General features: G+C 45.6%; 1 long non-coding RNA gene across 1 annotated transcript; it reads right to left on the reverse strand.

Moving 5' to 3' along the window:
- Positions 1 to 790: 790 nt before the first annotated feature.
- On the reverse strand, positions 791 to 5,947 carry LOC113572563 (uncharacterized). The gene is made up of 2 exons (XR_003410123.3): positions 5,849 to 5,947; positions 791 to 1,572 (listed from the first exon to the last, which is right to left on the reverse strand). It is a non-coding gene; the product is annotated as an uncharacterized LOC113572563 (long non-coding RNA).
- Positions 5,948 to 6,325: the final 378 nt, after the last annotated feature.

Below are 6,325 nucleotides of genomic sequence, written 5' to 3' on the forward strand. Positions count from 1 at the left end.
ATGTATGTATATATATATATATATATATATATATATATATATATATATATATATATATATATATATGATAGATAGATAGATAGATAGATGTATATATATGATAGATAGATAGATAGATAGATGTATATTTGGATATACACACATACACACACTAATTTGGATCTATCTATCTATCACTCCGGCCCCACTTTCGGAGAGAAGTTGAACACTAGGTTTGGCAGGTGGGTCCACTGCTATTTAAAAAGTGTTATAATTAGTGATGTGGGGGTTAGTATTTGGCCAACTATCACATTTACTATAGGTGACCAAATTCTAAGGAGGCTGCACAGATTGGACTTCCCCTGAATGGGGGATGGAGTTCTGTTTGGGAGCTGCTGTTTTAGGACAGGTAAGGAGTGGCATGGTCCACATGGAGTGTATTGTCTCTGGCAGAGTCTCACCCACATCCAGACCACACACACCTGAGTTTCTTCTCAGTTTCTTCTCCCCTTCACCTAGCCTGCCCTGCTCTCTTTGATCATTCCATGTCATATGTAGTTAGATTTACATGCCCCCCCACGACAGGCCTCAGTTCAGGTTGGATTCTGGGGTTTGCGTGTGTGTTTTCTTGCCATCTTGACCTCAGTGTTTTGATTCCTGTCCTGCTGTCTCATTAAGTTAAAAGCTTTCCCTGGTTCTTCATCTTGTCTCTTTTTTTAGCTTGTTTTTCTAGAAAACTCTTTGGGCTCCAGAGACCTTTAAGAATGTGTGACACATGCTGTGGAATCCAGTGACATCAGGACAGACTGGCAACCTTGACAGAATACATTTAATCTGAGGCGAGAGAATCTTTTGTAGTCCCTGATGGGTTTGTAGGTCATAATTCTTAAGTGTCCAACAAGAACCAGATATTTGCGGCGTCTTTGAGGAACAGAAGGGAGCATCTAACAGCATTGATTCTGTGGGATGGTAAAGCAGTGGTCTGTGTTCTCTCCACAGACAAGACATCCATGGGTAGACCTAAAGCCAAAAGGCCCATTTCTAGTGACAGTAGTTCAAAGCTAAACTCACGCGCACACTCTTTCAGCAAACCACAATACATAATTTCCATTCATAAATTCTCTCTTCCATAACATTCTAATGCACATCAGTCAGCAGATTGCAAAGGGGCCATCTAACGAGGCTGCTTCACTCAAACCAGTTTGAAAGCATTCTTTTTACCCCATGCTGTTGTTTGACCAGATCCGACGCATGGCTTGACGCACTTCTCACACACGTGCTTCACAGAGGCGCGGTGTATGGCTAATCTCGCCATACTCTGGGAAGTTGCATGAGCGAAGCGGAAGTGGCCCACAGGCAGCGCCGGGCACGTGGGCGGGCCCGGTGCATGGGAAGCGCTGCCAAACGGGGCCCATTCAGGAAGCTGTGGCAGTGTGGCATGGTCCAGACTCGCAGACAATGTGTGGCCACTTCGCCTGCCCGAGACGGCAGGCGAGAGGCTGATTGCAGGCTTCCTGTCCCCGGCACGGGAGCGCTGTCTGGTCAACACCTCCAAATGACCTTGTAACCCCGTCTGGACTGATGAAAGGAACACTAACAAGGAGAGAGAGAGAGAGAGAGCGAGAGAGAGAGAGAGGGAGAGAGAGATAGATAGGGAAAAGGGTGAGAGGGTGTGTGCATGTACAAAGATTTAAAGGCTTTTTTCTGCCCCCTGCCATTTTGTCTGCTTTGTTTATCGCCCTCTGCCCTTTTCTCTTGAACTGGATCTCTCCCTATAATCAGCCTGAAAAGATTGGACAAGAGGCAGGGCGGACTGGCTTCACTGAGACAGGGCCCGAGGACTTGTGGTCGCAATATTCTCCTCACGTGAAACTGATGTCTGCATGCCTGGACTGTCTCGTCTTCCCCGCTGGAATCCAATTTTCCCTCTACCCCAACCACGTGGGCTGAGTGAGGGCCCCCTCCACTGCCGGTGTGCGCCGTGAACAAGAGCTGAGCTCTGGGCTTTGGCGCCGGGCCGAACTGGGACTTCTCACCGAGCCCACGCCGTTCCCACACACTCCCCTGCAGCTTAAGTGAGGAGTGTTTTGGCCTCAAGCCTTAAGCCGCCTAATGACTGATGACCTGATGGTTCTACTAACTATATGATACCTGTGGTGACATCACATGTGGTGAACAGGAAATTAATGTTTAAAGGCAATGCCTTTATGGTGTAACGTTTTGGGAAACATAATAAATATACAGCCAAGTGTATTGGAGTATGTGTAGATTTCACTAGTATTTCACTAGCTGTGTCTATATGCACACTGTCCTTCTCACGTAAGGCCTGTATTTTTGGGAAGTGCGAATGTTTGTTAAATAAAATCAGGTAAAACCATGAAGGGCAGCTGACCCTGCTCACCGGATATGAGTACATATATTTATAGCTAATGCAGGTTTCACCCTTTAACACTGTTACACGGGTGGGGACATGCATGCTCATGTGTAGGTGTGTGTGTATTTGTGTGTGTGTGCATATGTGAGTACGAGCATTTGTTTTCTGCAGCCTCACCACCACTCTCCCCACTGCAGCTATAAAAAAGTCTCTCTTGGCCAAGCGTGCAAGTTTAACAAGGTCAAGAAACTGTGTGATTAGATAGTGTATTTGATTAAGGGCCCAGTCACCTCCCCCCCACACACCCTCACCCTCACCCCCACCCCCACCCCCACACCCGCACCATGCTGGGGTTGGCCAGCCTAAGCCAGCCATGAGTGTTACTCATTAACCCTTGAGGGATCTGTGACCTAACCAAGGACGATGGTGGCTTTCAGCCAGCCTCTCTGCAGGCTCTCCTCTCCAAGCTCACGCACCACAACAGAGGCCAGCTTCAGCCATGCAGCACACCGCTCCATGAGTTGCCATTTAGAACTGTGCATTTTTAACTGCAAGCTCTCAAAGTCTAATGTATCTTGGACCTTTTGGCAAATGGAAGCGTTTGCACTTCACTGGCCTTGATCTAGTTTGAGCCCGTCTGCAAAAGGTTGGGGTTGGGGAACAGGCCGGCTTTGTTACTTGCTATCTGCATTTTTATTTATTTTTTTAAATATCTACAAGCCTGGATGAGGCTCAGTAGATCAGAAAAGAGTAGGAACAGAAGAAGCCTTGCCTTGGAAAAATGTACCTTCCTCCAGCTTTGATTATATTAGTAGGAGGGTTACTAATGAAGTTAATAGAGGTGGTGCTTTCACCTAAATGATGGCAAAGTCTATGAATTTGCCAAGGGAACGTTAAGAGATGACAGCATATTTTTCAACCCTGAGAGGAAAGTGCTTTTCAGTAATACAAATAAGCAAGTAGCGAAGCTTGTGGTTTTCAGACAGTTATTTTTGCAAAGGATTTACAATCAAGTGCTAAACACAACAAATTTAGATAAGTAAAAGTATGTCAATTTGTCCAATTATTTATAACCCCATGAAATGGAAGGAACTGTAGGAACTGTGATCCTATATAATTTCCTCAGTATAGATTGATACCCCTTGAATTATAGCTTTACCTTCAGCTATTGTTAAATTTTAAATCCAATGTTCTGAAGCGCAGAAACAAAGCACAAAATGCACAAATCACTGTCAAGTTGTATATAGACTGCAGTGGACATTAGTGTCTGATCTCTTATGATCTTCAGCATATGCACTTGATCCTGGTGGTTATTAGGTTAAAAAAAAAAAAAAAAAAAAATGACGTGAAGTCTCATGTTAAAGAGGAACTTGGTGAGAGTGTGGATACGTAGCCTGACAATGTGGTTACAATAAAGCAGAGGTGTCAGATCGGGGGGTGAGTCATGGTGCAGTGGTGGCGTGTACATAGACAAGTGCTCTGACACTTGCCCTCATGCTCAGAAAGAATTGGAACGACGTGACTGGCTATGACACGTTGGCTGCCCTTTTCAGACCTGCATCACAATCACATGCTGCTGCTTCAGTGTTTCTCCTACTGAGCATTTGCTATTTTTATCAACTATTTTACCAACTAAGCATTTACTAGTGTATCGAAACTTTATGTAGTTCCAGGTACAGATTTGCTCTAATCTCAAGTTGGTTCTTTGAGTTGAGGGAAGTAGTCCTCCAAGAGTTGTCTGTTCCATCTTGCAAATGTAGAACAGCACTTAAAAACCTAATTTTAAACACGTTTGTGCTTTGCCTAGATTGAAATGGGCAAAGATTATTTCACAGGATCTGAAAGCTCACACTTCCTATAGAAGAACTGAAATTCCACAGCATAGACTACCTCTCTGTCTACCTCTTCTCTCAGCCTCTCCCACTCCCAGAGGGGGGATCTCTGTCTCTTTCTTGTCTCCTCTCGTCTCCCTCTCCCCCTGTGTTTCTCCCCCCTTTCCTCCGTTGTTCCATGTAAAGCAGATTTGCAGCTCTCACTGCTTTTGGCTGGAATCATATTAACCACCTGTTACTAATCCAGGGCCCTGAATGGATGAGTGGGAGTCGCGTGTGCCGCCTGTGGTTCAGACATGCCTCAGCTCTGAGCGGGCACCTTCTCCCCAGGCGATGAACCGGAGACTGTCCCCTACCATGGAGACATGCTTGAGCATGTGCTGCTAGAAAAATTAAAATGCCAGGAAAAAAAACACTGTTCGCGCGCGCACACATGCACACTTTCGCCCCACTCCTCCTCGAATAGCACGTTATGGTTGCGTGGGCAGGGCAGCTATATTCTGAGGGCATCATTCACTGAACTAATTTTAAAAAGGCAGGCATTATTTCAGGTGGAAATGAGTTCTTGAACGTGCTACTACTCTGTGGTTTTCCGAGGCTCTGTGCAAAGGCTCAGATGATCCGGGTGGGGTTGCAAAATGTCATGCAGTTAGCGCTCAACAGTCATTAGTTAGTGAGCTATCATCAAACCATTTCCTGTAAAATTTTCTCCTTAAGCTCTCTGTATCAGGTGCCTGTGTGGGCCTCGTCTACAGCCCACATCAGTGAGCCCTCACCCTTCGTTTGATCATACAGCTTTGTAAAAATTGTGCAGGGGTCCCTATATTTCAGTAGGATAAGTGGTAATTGTATGCATTGGTTCTAATAGCAAGTTCAAGTCCAGCTAATGGGCCTTTTGGCAATGGCTTTACGTTACTACACATGCCACTACAGGGAAAAGAAATGAGAGGAGCGAAAAGATATATCATGACAACAACAACAAAAAAAAGCTTCTCCGAGACAAACTCAAGATTAAAAACCATTGCTCAGACATTGCGCAGCCAAAACTTGTTGCCAGGCGACTACAGCATGGCCTTTCAGAGGGCTGTCCGTCCTTAAATAAACGGAGCTGGAGCCTGCTGTCTCTACCCTGACCACAGCCTCTAACCACAACTCACACGGCGGCCTCCACTCCTGCTCCAGCCACTGCAGGCTGCTCCTCTGAGGAAGGGCCTGATGGGAGGCCCTCTCCCTCTCCTTCTCTCCCTCTCCTTCTCTCTCTCTTTCTCTCTGGGTCTCCAGGCTAAATTACAAAACAAAAGATCAGGACAACTGGAATACAACTAGGAATGGGTACTGGAGGTTAGGAAAATATACCTTCTGAGACCAGTCCTGTGCCTTTAAGCAAAATGTGAATGCTTTTGAGCTAAGGAGTATAATATTTTAGTTCACTTTTTCATTCATCAGAAAACATGAATTAGCAAACTCTGAAGAAAAAGAACTTTGAAAAAAAGCTTATACACTCAAGAAGTTGTCCCATGCCAGAAAAGACAAACATAAAATATGATGTTTGTTTTGAGCACAGGCATTAAAGAATGTCAAAATATTTAACATGAGTAAGTAAGTTTCCTGAGTCAAAAAGTGGTGTTTCCCAAACAAGACCAAATGCTGAGGAGCATCTTACACATTCTTTGCTGTTGTCCAGCACAGCTATGGCAAGGTTGGAGTGGAGTGGCTCCCTGGTGAGCTGTGGAAGGCGTTAGTCACGGGCTGCTGCCCCTCCCTTTATACGATATGGCTCTTCTGGGAAGGCTGGTTGTTTAGAACTGATCACAGGGATGACATCACTTGCCTAACACGGATCCTTATGTCACTGCTCCAACACCCAGACACTCCTGGGCCCTGGGTGTTTGCGTTTCTGGACCATATTTGTGGGCTTATGAGGTCATCGCTCTCACCGGCCTGTTTGTGTGGCTGTTTGGTATATCAGTACAGCTGGTGTTTGGGTCTCCGCCCAAGGTTTTGTATACCATGAGGGTGTGTTTGTATAAGGGATATAACACGCATGTTTGTTTGTGGGTGTGTTTGTGTGGATGTGGGTGTGGGTATAAGGGTGTGTGTATGCGTGCGTGCATGAGGGCTGTCATCAAGGCTCAGGAAT

Source organism: Electrophorus electricus, chromosome 11, assembly GCF_041902795.1.
Source record: "Electrophorus electricus isolate QZ-2024a chromosome 11, ASM4190279v1, whole genome shotgun sequence".
NCBI classification, from domain to species: domain Eukaryota; kingdom Metazoa; phylum Chordata; class Actinopteri; order Gymnotiformes; family Gymnotidae; genus Electrophorus; species Electrophorus electricus.